We start from the raw sequence: 17,872 nt of genomic DNA, 5'->3' as shown, positions 1-17,872 counted from the left end.
AATCAGAGGCCGGGAAGAGGCAGCAAAAGTGCGTGACCTGAGGTGGCCTACTCTGGGTGTGGAGACCGGGGCCTAAAGTAGAAAAAAAACCCAGAACGAGGTGTGGATGAGGCGGAGAGCGGCAGGCTGGTAGCGGGGGGACACAAGCTACCAAAATACCAATAGGGCGCCACACGAAGAGTCTGCGGCGGCCAATGCCACAGATACCGTAACACAGATTCTGGCACTGACGCGGTGAGGCCCAGAGACAACACGACACACGAACGCTCGAGCCCCGCTGGGCTGCCGGGCCTGTCGAACTGCAGAGACCTGAGGCAAGTGACTTTGTGTTTTTTTTTTTTTTAAATGTTTTTATTGAAAAGTTTTCCCCCCTTTTTCCCCCAAAGACATGAGCAGGGCACAATAGCATTCAATGTAATACAGCACAGATTCATATATACACTAGGAATTTATACAAAGAAAAAAGGAAAAAATGTGATATCAAGTCATACATAGATTTACCAAAATGAATCATATATAAAATAGAAACGTTAACTTCTATACACTACGTTCTCGATTACCCCCCCCCCCCCCCGCCCCAAAAAAAAAATCAATAATCAGGACCTTGTTTCCATCGAATGAGGGGCTCCCATATTTGCAGACCGAGTTTCTTGCCTTTTCTCCCCCTCCTCGCATAAATGGCTGATTCTAACTTTTGTATAGATAATACCTTGCCCAACCATTGATGATATGTAGGAGGATTAGGATCTAGCCAAACCGAAGCCACTAGCAGTCTAAGAATAGCCATTGCTACAAATACAAAGTTTTCATTATTCACGTGGGCCTCAGGGTCGAATCCTAGTAACATCACCGCTGGGTTTAATTCTATTGTGATTGATAATGCACTCTGCAAACATTTCTCAATATCCCGTTTTATACTATCTAAGTGTGGACAGAGTGAAAAGATATGTATTAGGTCCGCCCCCGGGCTACCACATCTGAAGCAGGTGGTTCCCGAGAGACCCCCCCCATTGAGCAATTTTCCCAGGCGTATAATACAAATGAAATAAGGTCTTATAATGTTGAGCCTGTAAAGATGATGCACACAACAATTTTCTTCCCATCTCTAATGACTCTGAAAAGATATTGCTATTTATATCCAGATCTTCAGACCACCTATTGATCCATTTCTCCATATCATCTTTCTTTAATATTGTCATCTCAGAATAGAATCTCTTTATAGTGCAGTCAGAGCCTGCTTCTATAATATCCATCAATACATTTCTGTCGAACCCCGAAGGCCCTCCTCTCTTGTTTATTAAACAGCTCCTAATTTGAAGATATTTAAAGAAATGTTTTGTGTCTAAGGCGTATCGATCCTGTAGTTCTACAAATTGTAAGATACCTTGGGGGCCCTGAATATCTCCAATCTTTCTTATCCCCCGCCTCTCCCAATCTTGGAATACAGCTCCCGAGAAGACCATGCTAGATAGGGAAGGGTTGTTTTTGAGCCTAGTGTAGAAGTTATATTTCCCAATTCCTATCTTTTTCGAAATTCCCTTCCAGACGTTATACGCAGCCATTATAGTCTTAAACCTTGTTTTCTTGTAGTAACTTTCCTCATTAAATCTCAAAAAAATATTTTCCACATTTTTACCCAAAACCAAACCATAAATAGCAAGTGAACCAACATTGTCCCATCCATCCACCTCAGCCCCCCCAACCAATCTCAACATGTTTTGGAATGCAGCAGCCCAGTAGTACACTTTTAAATCTGGCAAAGACCAGCCCCCGCGCTCCCGCGGAAGAGACATATATCTCAGTGCCCTACGTGTCTTTCCTTTAGCCCATATAAAGCGATTGATCATTTGTTCAGATATCTTGAACCATTTATTTTCAAATAAAAGTGGGATTGCCCTAAATATATACAAAAATTTTGGCAGTATCATCATTTTAATAATATTGACCCGCCCTACTAATGATAAGTGTAGATTTTCATAACGATCCAGATCCTTCTTTGTTTTACTTATTATTGGAGCAATATTATTCTCTACCAAATTATTTATATCGGCTGATATATTTATTCCGAGATAAGTCGCTGCCTGAACCACACGGTTATCGTCACACATAGTCACTGAGTTTTTAATAATCTGAGTCTTGGATGCATTTAGGGCATACCCCGATATCCGTCCAAATCTACGGGCCTCTTCTTCTATAAAATCAGTTGCCTCCGTGGGATTTGGCGTTATCACCGCCACGTCATCAGCATAAGCCAATATCTTACAAGGTCCCAGCAATGTTGGCATCGGAACTATCTCTGGACAAAGATCTAGCTTACGGATCAGGGGATCCATGTACATAGCGAACAATAAGGGGGAGCATGGGCACCCCTGCCGTGTACCCCTTTTAATTGAAAATTGCCCCGTAGTGCCCCCGTTGACTCTTAAAGCCGCAACCGGTTCTTTGTATAGAGTTTGTAATGCTTTTATAAACCCGCCCCTAAGTCCAGCTCTTGCTAAAGTATACCACAGATAGTCCCAGGAGACCCGATCAAACGCTTTCTCTGCGTCCAGCAGCATTACTGCCATCGGGTCTCCTGTGACTTCGGCGGTATCAAGCAATGTTATTACTTTCCTAGTATGGTGGGTCGTTCCTCTACCGGGAATAAAGCCATGTTGAGTAGGGCAGACTAAGGCACTTATCACCTCTGCGAATCTCATTGCCAGCGCTTTTGAATATATTTTGCTGTCATTATTCATTAATGTAATGGGGCGGTATGACCCAGGCTCGTCGTGCGGCTTGCCTTTTTTCAGAATTAAAACAATGTCAGCCCCCCCCCCCCACGACTTTGGTATAGACTGACCGAGCTGGGCAGATTGAATCACTCTAGTTAACTCTTGAGACAGCACTCCCCAGAAAGTTTTATAGAATTCTAGAGGTATCTGGTCGGGACCAGCAGCCTTTCCTGAATGAAGTTTACCCATAGCTTCCTTGATCTCTTCCGCATCTAACTGAGTTTCTAATCTATCTGCTTCCTCATCCGAGACCCTCTGAGTTGGTATATTCTCCAAGTAGTCCCTAATCTCTTCATTACTACAGGGGTATTGATAATCATAAAGGGTCTGATAAAATTTCCTAAATACTTCCCTAATCTCTTCCGGGTCTATTTGCAGATTACCATTTCCATCTCTAATCTCCCTAACAGTCCCTGCTGCCGCTATCTGCCTGGTACGCATAGCGAGTACATGTCCAACTTTTTCATTGTATTCATAGCACTTCTCCCTTCGGATTGTATAATATACTGCCGCTTTTTTTGCCAGTTCATCTTCAGCTTCACTTTTAACTTTTATTAAATCTAATATATAGTGTTCAACTGGTTCCCCTCTAATGACACAGTTATTAAGTTGTTCTTCTACTTCTAAGACGGCTCTCTCTAACTCCCTTTGCCGGAGCCCTTCCATTTTGCGTTTATGAATGCTATAACTACATGTTTCTCCCCGGACACCCGCCTTAAAAGCGTCCCATATGACCCCCACCGATGTGCTTCCTTTATTGTGTTCAAAAAACTCGGTGATCCATTTTGACATGTATGATACATAGTCCTCTTCTAGAAGAAGTCTTCTTTCAAAAGTCCATACCCGATTAGGTCTTATTCCTCCTAACTTCATTGACAAAATTACTGGGTTGTGATCACTTAAGATTCTTGGCAGCCTATCAATCTTGACTCTTGACATTAAATTATTAGAAATCATAAAGTAATCGAGCCTAACACAGACTTGATGTGGCGCGGAATAATAAGTGTATCCTTTCTGTTCTGATCTAAGTGTCCCCCAAACATCATTCAGGTTATTGTTAAACAGAAGATCTACAAGGGCCTTATGTACTCTTTTCTTACGGCCTTTATAACACATATTTTGTCCAGTTCCTAACCCATCTGCCCCATTAATATTCAAGTCTCCTCCTATAATGACCTGCAGGGGCCAGGCAGCCAACTCAGAATCTAGGAACTGTAATACCTCCGGATCATCCTGCGTAGATCCGTAAACTGACACCATCGTTGTCCAAACACCGTCTATCTCTATCTCGGCCCATCTTCCCCATTTGTCCTCCAGTTTTCTCCCTATTATCAAGTTCTTACTCCTTGACAAAATAGCGACTCCTCTATTTTTCGCACCTTGTTTAGAGCTGACTATGAGATGAAAACCCAACTGATTCAGACAGTACTCCTGCGTACTCATTATGTGCGTCTCTTGCAAAAAAATAAAATCTACATTCATCTGACGTAGTCGAATTCCTATCTTACACCTTTTTTGAACATCATTTAAGCCGCACACATTCCATGTTACTAACCTAAGTGTCATCTCTAATTTTCCCGGGACCATCGACTGCCTGTTCACTTGTAATCATTAATTTGACAAAATTCATCTTCAGTAGATCTGATATATACAATGTATGAGTATTGGTTTCAGTACTCCCTTCCTTACAACTATGCTGCTTTATCACTTTTTCCATCATGTGCCCAACATATCCCCTACAGATTTCAATACCATTGTGCCCTGTCCTTGTATTCTCCCTCCCACCCCCCAGAAGACCCTCCCTCAGAGACCCTCCCCCCCCTACGGGCAAATAGGTCCATAAGACCTATGTCTGACCGGCGCGTGCCACTGGGTTGTCTCACCCACCCCCCTCCCTAACTTTCCTTAATTATATACATCATTCGGAATGCTCACCAACATAAGAGACGAAGCTAATCATATATTCTATCTCTCAAAATTTTATCTACAGCTACTACCCATTTAAACGATGGTATTACGCTTAGACCAGCATATCAACATACCCACATGTCCACAATTTGAGCAGTATTAGAGGATTTATATTAGAGGATTAAAGCATACCAAAAAAAAATCTCAAAAATAGATATACAGCAAAAAAAAGGATAAACGGTAAAGAAGAGGATAAATAAAGGCAATTAGCATGTATAAATAACCTTCATTTAAAATTTCAAAAGGTAAAGATCTAACTATTACTAACTATTACTGCTACCCTGCTTTCCTTTTCCATACCAGTCTTACCCTGTCCTCTCCATTTTTTCCCTTTTCTTTTTTTTTTTTTACTTTTTATGGGGTATGCTTCTTGTGAGAAGTTGGCCCGATATGCAACGTTCGCTATTCTAGCGACCGCTATGTATCGTTCCAACGACCCTTATGGTGTTTGGTTGTAAGTCAACCTATAGACCAGCTATCCTAGTAGCGTGGATACGAGCAGTCTAAGGCTAAAGACTCGAGAGGGCGTGTTAAGCCAGCTGTTTACCACACATGTACCCCTTGAACACCCAGTGAAAGGACACCACACAAGTGTTATGAAAATAAACAGTATATTTATTAAGAATCACAACAGCCCTGTACTCTTTATGAGGACAGGGTACTAAGCACAAACCAAATCTCTTTAGCAAATACTTCAAGTGCACAATTTTAGAAACAAGTGTCCGAGGACACGGAAAGATTACGGTCTCGGGCGGACCCGATAAGGCAAGTCGGAAGCGAGGGACTCGGGACCCTAGAGTAAGGAGGCTATGCAGGCACCGAAATGCCGAGTTACCTAGCCACGAGGGCTGCGGCGGCACAAGTCTTACAGGCGTCGGGGTCTTCGCTGACGAGCCAGGAGCCGGAAGAAAAGGAGTTGCTGGCCGGCGACCAGTGCTGAATAGTTCGTAGAGATCCAAGCCTGGATCGGAGATTGAAGAAAAACCTGAAAGCAGAGGGGACCAAGTTCGTACTACTAGCCAGTAGTCAGAGGGTACCAGGAAGGCACCGGTTGGCCGTCACCTCGGCCAGGTGAGTGGGCGACGCTAGGCTCTGCAGTCTCACGGACCAGGAGGCGTTGTCGGCGACCACGGTGGAGGTGCGAGCTGTCCCACGAAGGATGATGCTGTCGGCGTCGCTGGGCCCAGGATGGGGCAACAAGCCTTGGCAGATCTCAGGGCCACTTGGTGGGCCTAAGAGGGCGTCTTGAGTGGACCAGGAGGGTCCGGGGTGCTTCTCGGAAAGATGGAAGCAAGGGCCAGTCTGGAGCAACCAGACCAGCAGTGATGATTCTCGGATGTCGTCACAGAAGGACACAAGCCAGCGGCTAGTGACCAGACAACGTGCTGAGCAGCGAGCAGAAGGGCCCCACGCAGATCGTGGAGATGCTGGGAGACTGCACTTCGGTGCTGGAGCGGCTCAGGGTCGGGGCTTCTCGGACCCCAGAGCACTCACCAGAGAGTTACCTCGATGGTCGTGCTGGTTTTTAAGAGCGTGCAGGTTCTGATGATGGCCGGTCCCTCGAGGTCTCGTCGCACCCACGGATCACAGCTGAGCTGATGATGTGGGTAGAGGTCAGAGGTGCCAGGGAAGCCGGTTCTCGTCGAGCTGGGCCGTCGGATTCCTTGAGGAAGGACTTACAGCAAACCGCAGAGTTCTTAGTTGGTGCCCGCTGATGCAGGGTGACTACTCCTTAGTCACAAGGGAGAAATCTTGAGAAGAGTCTTGAATGTCCTTTCGTAGAAAGTAGTTCTTGAATCAAAGATGATCTAATTTGGAAGGGTCCCCGCTCCGGTCTTTATTCTAAAGAAAGGGGTGGGTACATGACTAGGTCCTGCCCTAAGGGTGGGACCAGGAAGGGGGGTAGTTACGCCCCTCTCCCCTGCCGGACTTTCCCCAGGCCAGGGCTGTCGCCCCTGGAACTGGTTCTAACCGGCAGATGCGTAGTGAGCACCGGGGTGCCACTTCGCAGTCACCTTCTCGCCAAAGCCCTACCTACCCAGAATACACAAACCCTGTCTGGGACGGTGCGAACAGCGCCCTCGACAGGAAACCCTTTGTCCAAGTGCTCCTCGCTGGAAGGACTCCCAGCAGCAGGAGGTCAGACTCGTGTCTGTGGTGGCAGCATCCATTTTGTGGAGCTGAGGCTTTAGTTAACTTTAACCGGGGTTCACAGTTACGTACATGTCGTGTCCCTCTAGAAGGGTGGGATGCTAACCTCATCGCCAGAATTGGTGAGAGGGCAGCACCCCGATTCGTATGACACCTTACTCGACATGCCTTGATAACGCGACACCGGAGTTACCGATATGGTACGCGTTATCATGGAACAGCTATTGGGTCTTGATTCCGCAAGCTGCAACCGGGCTCGGCTCGGGCCTGAACCTAGCTCACACGAGCCCACGCACTCTGCCTTCAGGATTGTTAAGGCCTGCCATAGGAGTGACTGATAGGAACTCGGGTGTCCATTGTATGGTTGGATATAGAGCTACTATACCCAAAGCGAAGGGTGGTTACACGGCTTCGCCCCAGCTGTCGTGCAGCCAGTTGTGTCAAATTTAGGAGGCCAGCCAGGGGTGGCATAATACGTGCTTCAGCCCCTGGCGGCCCTGGGTACCCCTATGCCCTGCGTTACGGGGTCTGACAAGGTGGCCCAGTACCAATTGGTAAATGCACCTAGGGTACATCTCGTAATTTAGAAAGAGAACAGCCAGGCTGTGGGTCTGATTAGCAGGCCCACAGCCAGAGAAAGTCGTAAACCAGTGAAACAAAAGCAAAAAATCTGGGTGATCATAGGATTGCAGACCCTACTCTCCTACACTTCTGACAGACCCAGTTTGTGTGTCTTCAACCTCCAAGACATTGCGTTGGGATTTTTGACGACCTCTATTCTCTCTCAAAAAACTAAGGTATTCTTGCGCCATAATTTCAGAATAAAAGACTCTGAAGTTACCCTCTAGACCAACTTTCAGACGTGCAGGGAACAAAAGAAAAGCCTCATAGCCTATATTTTGGAACGGGGTAATGAGCTGCCTCATCCGCCACCTTCTTTCCACGGTGGCGTGGCAGAAATCAGGGCGGGCAAAAAACTCAATTTCCTTGTAGGAACGTTTAGACTGAGGTTTTGCCTTATTAATAATTTCTTCGCGCAGGAGAAAATTACCAACATACAGCAATATTGCGCGGGGCTTGCCCTGTGCTTCCTTTCGTATCAACGGGAATCGATGCGCTCTTTGTATCTCGTGTTCCCAGTCCCATGAAGCCTAGTCGGGGAATGCACCTTTCAACAATTCAATTACGAAAGCTCGCACATCCCCACCCTCTTTTCTCTCTTGAATTCCAATTAATCTAACATTATTCCGCCTTTGTCTGTTTTCGAAGTCCTCTAGCTTCCAGAGCATGTCCGCAGTTGTCTTATCCTTATCATCACCGGCGTCTTTCATTTTAACAAAGTCATCTTCCAATTTACTTGTTCTGGCCTCCATCTCAGATACTCTCCCAACCATTTCCTCATACATTTTGTTAACCTTATGAAGTGAGGATTGTATCTTTTTATTTGCATGTCTGGCCCTCCTGCTTGCTCTCTGGCTCTCAGCACGCGCCTCAGTTTGGATCTGCTTTAAAGTCGTGAATAGAACTTCAAAGTTTGAGGCACCTCTATCAGACCCCCCCTCAGCTCCCTGAGAGGTAAGTTCCTGAACACCTGTTTCTGTAGTTACAAGTGCTCCAGTCTGAGTTATACCGCACTCAACTGAACTATCCCAAATTAACCTTTTTACAACTGGTTTCGCCTGTCTTCTACGAGGCTTTTTAGATTGATTCATACGTCTTTGGTTCTCATTTTTCGCCTTACCCTTATATTTTGAGTTATTGACTTTTGTGGTCTTCGACGCCTCTCTTAAATCTTTTTTTACTTTTGGTCTTACCACCTTTTGTACTGTCTCATGCTCCACTGATTCTGTATCACTATCCGAGCTAATTGAGACGTTGTCAGATCTAGATATGTTAGTTTCTGAGCCTGAGTCTACCACAGAGTCTGAGATACCTGATTCCGAATCCGTCACAGAAGGGTCCGAGCCACTAACTTCACTTCCATCAGGCTTATCTTCTTCATCTTCTTCGTCGTCTGCCTCATCATTCCCAGTGAAGAAGATCTCTTCACCAGGTGATGCCAACATTTGTTCGGGAATACTTTGCGTAGATTTTATATTAAAAGTGCTTGTGCCCACCAGGCTGTGGTTGTTTACCTCCAACGTCTCCTGTACCTGTGCCTGCCGCCCTATTGTATTCACCATCACCATTTCCAAACCCTGCGTCCCTCCGTTATCTCCAGGGGGAGGATTGTTCACAGCATTGTTCACACCATTATTCACAGCATCAGGATCGCGCTGCCTAATTGTACATAAGTCTGTAGGTAAAGCTTTGAAGCTATTCCCTCCTTCTGTTAAATCCACATGAAGCTCCTGGCCCTTTAAATCTATGGCCCCGCCCCCTGCTGCTACCGCTGAAAGGGCGTCCGCTCCCGCGGGATCTGTAACCTCATTTTGCCCAGTGAGAGCTCTAGCAAGCTACCTGTGATCCCGGCGCTCCCCGCATCCTCCATGGCTCCAGCGGCGGGACCCACAGCGACGGCTCCTGCACTTTCCACATTTACGCGACCCAGCCTCTTTCCGCATAAAGCCACCAACGTGGGGACGACAGCCTGCTCCTCTACTGCCTGTACACCCGCCACGGCTCCCACCGCAGGTAGGAAAGACTCCACTATAGTGGTTTGTCGGAGAACCGCTTCTTTTCCCAGTGTTTCACTTGCAACCAACTTTGACTCAGTATTTCCTTTACCGAGTCGTGCACTTTCTGTTTTTCCCGCTCTGATTGAAGCCCTTTCCCGTAGCTTCCGTGCCTTAGCTTCTTTTGCTTCTTTCGCTGCCTCACGCCTCATCTGTGCTTTGGTCCTTGATTTCGCTCTCAAATTGCTAGCTGAAGCTCCAGGTCCATCTGTCGACATTTCCTCTTCCTCAGAGGGGATTGGATCATGACTTTGTTTATTCATATGATATATTTTAGGTGCCATCGTTCTGGAGTAGTATGAGCGTCCCGCCTGATATGACCTTGCAATTAAAGCAGCGAGGGATTCCAGTAAAGTTTTTCCCTTATTTTGCTCCCTAACAAGCGGGAAATCCTTTAGTAGAGAAGGCCAGTCCGTCAGAATTCTAAGCATCTCATCCACAAGCAATAGGAGATATATTGCTGAGTGTTTAAGTACCGCGCCGCTCAGTACTTTGCTCAATATTAGCAACAAATAACATGGTGAGCATTCATTCCATCAATCCGTCTTCAGGAGCAGGGTAGGGTGCGACCTTCCCCTACGGCGTCTCGGCGGCCATCTTGCCCTCGAGGCAAGTGACTTTGGACGACTGGCGCTGTGCTACAGCCGACAGTGTGAGGGCCCTGATTGCTGAACCTCCCCCGCCCTAAGTTGTTTGAATATACCGGCGAGGTGCGGTGGGCAACCTGTGGCGGCCTACCCACACGTACAGAGACCAGGGCATTCAACGCCCCATGATCCGGAAATGAGAAGTGGGCGAGTCGGATCAGAACAAGAGGCAGGCCAGTGCCGGTCAAGGCACCCACCAGTTTTAAGGGTCTGACACTTCACGAGGGCCCCATAGTGTCTGACAGAGAAGGGGCGGCGCGAGGGGCACAACGCGAACGCAGGGCGGCCCAGAGAAGACGTACCAGTCTTGAGCTTGAGTCCTAGAGGACCGCTGCAACTGCGGAATTAAAGGGCGCTGAGGCGCGAGACTCACAACGACTGCTGGGACGAACTGAGAATCGGTGGGAGAGAACGGATTGAGGTCCCCCCTGCCCGCTCCCCCCTCCCTTGAAGGAGGCTGGCCTGAATGCACGGCGTTCCTGCAGGCGCAGCTAGGCATCGGAGACATTGGGAAATAACGCACAGGACGGGTGCAGACAGCCGCAGCACAGAGCAAGTGTCCGCTACAATATCAGACCGGTGTATGCTATAAACTCTGGGACAGTGGCGTGTAAGCACCTTCAACCAATTTCTCGCCAAGCCAGGGCACATACACAGACCGACGCGCAACAACTCAGAGGATCAGTAACCAGAAGAGGGTGTATCACTGCATAGCGAGTTGCTCAACCCACTTAAAATTGCACCATGTCGGGCAGGGGTCCTAGGAATCAAACCACACAGGTCAAGCTGGACAAATTTGCATATAATAAGGGTTTTCTGCCACTGCCGGAGGGACGCACATCCACAGGAAAAGGGGTGGACTGTGAGGGGATGAAGAAGGTCACACTTGAGGACATTATGAAGGCCCTGTCGAGTGTCCAAACCACAGTGGGGTCGATCTCCACAGACGTCTCCATACTACGTGCAGACTTCCACAAAATGGCGGACAGAGTCAAGGAAGTGGAGATAGTCACTAAGTCTCTAGTGGCGGACACATCAGAATTACAGACAGCCATCTCCTGCCTCGAAACAGAAAACAAGCTACTCACGGAGAAACTCGATGACCAAGAAGGACGCTCGAGACGGAATAATGTACGCATTCTTGGTATTGCGGAGAGTGAAGGCACTCAACCAATGGGCCTATAAGTGGAAGAAATGGTGAAAACTAGATTACAACCCAAGGGACTATCCAGCTTCTTTTCGGTGGAGCCAGCCATAGGGTGCCCAATGGCAGGCCCAAGCCGGGAGCACCCCCGAGACCAGTACTCGCTAGACTATTTAACTTCAGAGACAGAGATGAAATCCTGCAAACAACGAGAGTCTCCCCGCCCATTCGAATTCCCAATTCCACAATCACCTTCTTCCCGGATTACACGGCAGCGGTATCTAGACGCAGGCAAAGTTTTATGGAGGTTAAAAAAGTGTTGCGGGCACAGGAGTTGCCCTACTCCATGCTCTTCCCTGCAAGACTCAGAGTGGTAGCTGAAGGCCAGACATGGTTTTTTGAGACACCGGAGGCGGCACATGACTGGCTGGAAGGATGTCGACCGGTGGGTAACGCCAGTCGTGGGAACCGGAATCACCGCTGACGAGATGGGGAGGAAGACGCGGGAAGTCAAGCGTCAAGACGCCCAGAATCTGAATACTCGCCAGGACCGGCAACGGAGGAGGTTGGTTAGGGACAACGCCAGTACATGAATAACCCCCGCCAAACTACACAGCTGCATAGAAGACCACGGTTGAGCCGGCTATGGACTCTGGACTGAGGCAGGTCTTGGAGGGCAGGAAGGGCTGGTGCTTACATTGGACCCTTTACCCCCGACAAGCAAGTACTATGGTTTGGGATGGGAAGAAGCACTCTGCTGAGTTGGGTTGGCGGGCAGTTGTAGGTCCGTTAAGCAGGGAGGGTGGGAGGGACCCGGGGAGGGGAAGTTAGTAGTTTGTTTAGTTTTGTTGTACTTTTTTGAGGCAATGATGGCAGGGCGGAACATCGATCAGATGGCAGATCCTTAACGGAGATGGTAGTGCACACATTAGGGACATTTAGGTACCATACCCATGGCGGCAGGTTTACCAACTGGGTTGACATGCCCGGAATTCGATTGGTTGGCAGATCCACTATTGAGTTAAGAGAGCAACAGTTCCTCCTACTTACACACTATACTCATGGCTCTAGATTCACAACCTAACAACTCTGACGGAGTAACAAAGGAGGCCCCACTAGCCCCCCTAAGAATTGTAACATGGAATGTACGAGGGTTGGGTGATCAGATAAAGAAGGGACTGGTGTTGTAGGCCCGTAAACGCCACTGCCCAGCGCTGGCGCTTTTACAGGAGACGCACCCCATGGGAACGGCATGTAAGGCAATGGACAGATGGAGGTACAAAATGGCGGCACACTCAGAATTCTCCTCTGGATCCAGGGGGGGGACAGGTATCCTGGTGAGGAAAGCATCTCCATTCATAGTTTTACAGACTAAGGTGGACGACCAGGGACGATTCGCAGCAGTACAGGGCCAGTGGGAAGGCCGACTCCTGAATATAGTATCAGTATATATACCACCGGCACTTCACTCAGTGGCGCTTCCGGCACTTGGCGAATTCCTTCTCATCCTATCAGAGGGTGATCTCATTATAAGGGGGGGACTTCAACACTACAGTAGGCGCTACTATAGATAGGTTCCCTGCTCGACCGCAGACATCCGGGCCCTCCCGTTTCCGTAGCATCATAGAGGCTATGGGGTTAGTAGATGTTTGGAGACACACACATCCTACTGCTTGTCAAAACACGTACCAATCCACTGTGCACAATAGTCTGTCCCGGATAGATTACTTTCTGATGTTAGGCGCCAGACTCCAAAACGTCGAAGAGGTAGAAATAAGGCCCAGAAGCATCTCCGATCACTCTCTGGTATCACTTACCCTCTCCTGTCAGGAGAAATCCAGCCAGCGGTTTTATCCTATTTACCCTAGTTACCTTAAAGTTCCAGGCATTCAGAAAGATCTCAAGAAAGCCACTAAGCACTACTTTGAGGAAAACACTGCGTCAGTAGGTTCGCCGACAATAGTATGGGAAGCATACAAAACGGTCCTTAGAGGTCAAGCAATTGCCTCAATTACTGGGCACAAATGGTCACAACAGAAGGAACTGGCAGAGTTAGAGTTAGTTCTGCAAGCGGCTGATACAGTACACACGACAGACCCATCCCCGGACAAGACCCACCCTATGCCTCCGACAGCAGCACTACAGGGACCACATAAAAAGACGGACAGTTGATAACATCACGGCGACAAGACCTAAAATATACGACGTAGGAGACCAAGCTAGTAAAATGCTGGCCTGGTTAGACAGAAGGGGGGATAGCACTATGGTAATACAGCAGCTGCGGACACTGGAGGGGCAACTCCAGACGCACCAGGAAGACATAGTGCATACACTAGCAGAGTATTTCCGGGAGGTTTACACTCCGATTTTGGAACTAACAGAGGCAGATGTAATGGACTCCCTCAGACATATAGAGATGCCAACCCTTACACCTGTGGCGGCCTTGGAACTGGAGGCGGACCTAACGATTGACGAATTGCAAACTTCAATCCGTTCGATACAATCAGGGAAAGCATTGGGACCCAATGGGATCCCCATAGAATGGTACTAGCAAATGGCTGAGACTGTAAGTGCACCTCTATTGGCAATGTATAACTAGAGTCTGGAAAAGGCCGAGCTACCACTGGACCAACGAATAGCGACAATAGTAGCGATTCCAAAACACAGTAATTCCCCGACGGAGTGTACTTCGTACTGCACGATATCACTGCTAAATGCAGAAGCCAACATTTTAGCTAAATTGTTAGCGAACAGAATGATGGCCCACCTCCCACAGTTGATCCACCCAGATCAATCGGGTTTCATGCCCAATAGGAACACAGCCCTCAACCTTCGCGTCCATTGGGCACTGGCACAGGCTCCATCATTGACCGATCCGGCAGTGATATTGTCTTTAGATGCGAAAATGACATACAATATGGTGGAATGGCAATATCTATTTCCGGTCTTATCACATATAGGATTTGGTCCTAAATTTAGTGCATGGGTACGACTCTTGTACTCTAGACCTTTAGCCCGGGTTACGGCCAATAGCCACATATCAAACGAGATAACGCTGGCAATGGGGACACGCCAGGGATGTCCCCTGTCGTCACTATTGTTTGCACTGGTATTGGAACCTCTAGCAACATTGATTAGGACGACCCCGTTGCTAAAGGGAATCAGCTCGAGGGAGGGATGGGAAGACAGTCTCTCGCTTTACTCTGATGACATGTTAGTCTACCTTACAGACCCAGAACACGGTATACCAGAGCTTCTTAATATTTGCTATACCCTCTGGAAAGTGTCGGGATATACAATAAACTGGTCCAAATCAGTCATTTATATTATGAAGGAACCTGAGCCAGCACTCCCCGCCGATTGCCCACTAGTGTTAGCAGAGGACTCCTTTAAGTATCTAGGAATCTATATCACTAAAGACACAACAGACTTCTTCGCTAGGAACTTGGCACCCCCCCTGGAGCGCTTAAGGCGAGATGTAGCGCATTGGGCGTCTTTGCCCCTTACGCTCCTGGGTAGAGCGGCATTATACAAAATGATAGCCCTGCCTAGATTTCTCTATGTCCTCGACAATACACCCTATCTGGTCCCACCCCGCTATTTTAAACCAATAGTAGCACAGGTATCGGTCCTTTTTTGGGGTCACCACCCGGCGCGCATAGCACAGGCGAAATTATATAAAAGTTGGTATGATAGCGGGATAGCGCTCCCGAATTTACAATTATATTACTGGGCGGCACAACTTAAAGTCATCAATCAATGGATCCACGCACCTCATGATGACCCAGCATATAGGGCAGATAGTGCACAATTGGGCACGAATAACATGCTAGCCGTGCTTTACAACAGAGGGCTTGCTTCGAAATTGGGAGGACCCACAAAACATCCATCCACGTTATGGTACACGCACAGGCAAGATTGGGATGGAGAGGGGTTGTAACTAAACTTACCCCGCTCTGGTATGTTAAGGCGCTAGGACATCTGCGGCGCAGTACGGGCTTTACACATGGGGACAATATAGGCATCTCCACGGTGGGAGATTTATGGGACAAAGGAACAGTGATACCCTTACCCAGCTCCAACAACAATATGAACTGGGCCCGTACGAGACGTACAGATACATACAAATAAGACATGCATTGTTGACGGTACTCCCACCGGATACTGAGGTCCCGGAGGCCTCCCCGCTGGAAGATAGTTTACTCACTGACCACATGCAGAAACGCACCACATCACTCGCATACCGGAAGATACTCAACCTGCCAGACCCCACTGTTATACTACGAGGGAAATGGGCGTCGGAGGTGGGAGACATGGATGATTCAGAATGGCTAGAAGCCCTGGCGTCACCTAAAGAGGTGGGAATCTCTGCCAAGCTTAGGCTAGTACAGGTTAAAATCTTGCATCGCATATACTACACCAGGACCACCTTACACAAACTACAGAGGGCACATCACCCATATTGCTTTTGAGGATGCGGGAGGAGGGTTCTTTTCTCCACACCATATGGGAATGTCCAGCGATAGTAAATTATTGGCGTCAGGTATTGCGCACAATATCACAAACAATGGAGGTATCCCTTCTGCCAGAACCGCGAAGATGTCTGTTAAATGTATGGGAGCCCAAAGACCTCACACGCCACGGACAAACTTGGGTCACGTTGGGTCTCATAATTGCTAAAAGGGATATCGCACAGAAATGGGGAGCAGCATAGTTGCCCTCTCTAGCAGCCTGGTGCAGAAACATGGATCTTGCTATGATTACCGAACGCACATTGTACGCAACTAGAGGGAGCCCACGAAAATGGAATAAAATCTGGGCGGCCTGGAACACTTTCCGAGGGGACATTTGTGATCCCCTGCCGGAGTCTGACACAGGCAGCTCTGATGAAGAGTGAAAGGGTGGGTGGGAACAGGAAAGGGACCGTGGTATTGTAGGAACTGCTAAAGAGATGTAAAGTGTGACATTGCCTTCGTTGAGAATTTAAGTTTGAACATTTGTAAATTAACCAAGCGAGATGCTCGTCTGATAACTGTCTGTATTGCCAATTTGATGTTTCTTTATTAAAAATATTTTAATAAAAAAAATGGTGCATTTTGCTTCCTTATTGATATATACTTTATTATTCTGTCGCTATTATTCATTTTCGAAGCCGTTGGCGGTCCCCCGGAGTAGGCTTCGAGACCTTCTGGGATCCCCAGACCACAGGTTAAGACCCACTGCTTTAGAGTTTTTCTGGATCCAGTATCATGTTTATGGAATATTCACAAGGTGAGGAGTCTGTGGTTAGGTAGAGTACTTATCAGAAAAAGCATTACCAAAGGTAGATAACTTGTTCATTGGCAATATTTTATTTGTTTTATATCTGCACCTGATGGATTGACTAGGCCTTCTCCATTGATTCAGTAATTGAATGTGATACAGGTGCTGTGAATCGGAAAGCTGGACGCTTTAATAAAATACAGCATTTTGATTGCCTCCCAGTCTGTCTATATCCATCCACTAAGGAGATTCACACCTCAGGCCTGAGAACAAGCCTCTTTACAGCCTTAACACAGATATCGCTACATTTTCTGTAGCATTTGCCTTTTATGGTCAGTGTTCTAATAAATCTGGTATTGTATCTCCGTGCACTCCTTGTATGTAGACCTAAATTAGAGAAAATTTGGGCGCGTTTCCTTGTCGCACTATGCCTGTTAGTGCCTTACGTTGTAGAACCAAAATGTGATTGGGAAATCACTGAAAGGCGCGCTTGTTTTACATGAAACTACCAAGTTTCTTCATAAATTTCGTGATGCTTCAGTCTTTTTTCAAATGAAACACTCAAATCTTTCTTGAGCTCATCATGTAGAATTTATTTCATTCCAGAATGATATTCCTTGGCAAAATTAATAGTCGAAATTCATTTCAGTCATGGATGAATAATTGCATTACTTCATGCCCGCGAAATAGCCCAAGAAATAGCCAAACGAACAAGGAGCCAGAAAACAACAAAAACGACTTGGTTATTAACATCTCGTCTACATTTTTAACACCAGCCCAGATGGCGGTACTCAACAAAGGAACATCGTTTGTCCCCACTTATAAGACCAATTTGGCTGAAACAGAGATTGCGCTATTCAAATTCTTCAGAAATCTCAAATTAAAATATTTTTTCAAGGATTCAACACCCACACTGGCAACCAGTACCAAAACATTCAAACCTAAGAGCACATTTTGTGCACCACACTTGCACAAAACCATAGAAGCATTCGAAAGATTAATACTTAGACACTCAAAAAATCTATTTCAACAAAAATACCAAAAACAACTTGTCTAAAAAAAGAATTGAGCACTATCATGCAGTTATCTAAAGACACAGAGCTTACTTTCCAAAGAGCAGATAAAGGGGGAGCCCTTATCATTATGGATACTGACTTTTACCAAAACAGCGTTAACCAACATGTACAAGACGTCAACACATATATCCCTTTGGACACTGATCCTACTGAAGAATATCAAAAAACTCTTGCA

The 17,872-nt window shown here is 47.1% G+C and overlaps 1 protein-coding gene across 2 annotated transcripts in view; it reads left to right on the top strand.

Annotated features, from left to right (window-relative positions):
- PHIP (PHIP subunit of CUL4-Ring ligase complex) overlaps positions 1-17,872 on the top strand; it is a 2,330,659-nt gene that overhangs the window by 36,036 nt on the left and 2,276,751 nt on the right. The gene's annotated exons all lie outside the window — the stretch shown is intronic.

Source organism: Lissotriton vulgaris, chromosome 6 (genome assembly GCF_964263255.1).
Source record: "Lissotriton vulgaris chromosome 6, aLisVul1.2, whole genome shotgun sequence".
Classification (NCBI taxonomy): domain Eukaryota; kingdom Metazoa; phylum Chordata; class Amphibia; order Caudata; family Salamandridae; genus Lissotriton; species Lissotriton vulgaris.
This window is presented reverse-complemented; position numbering and strand designations above follow the sequence as displayed.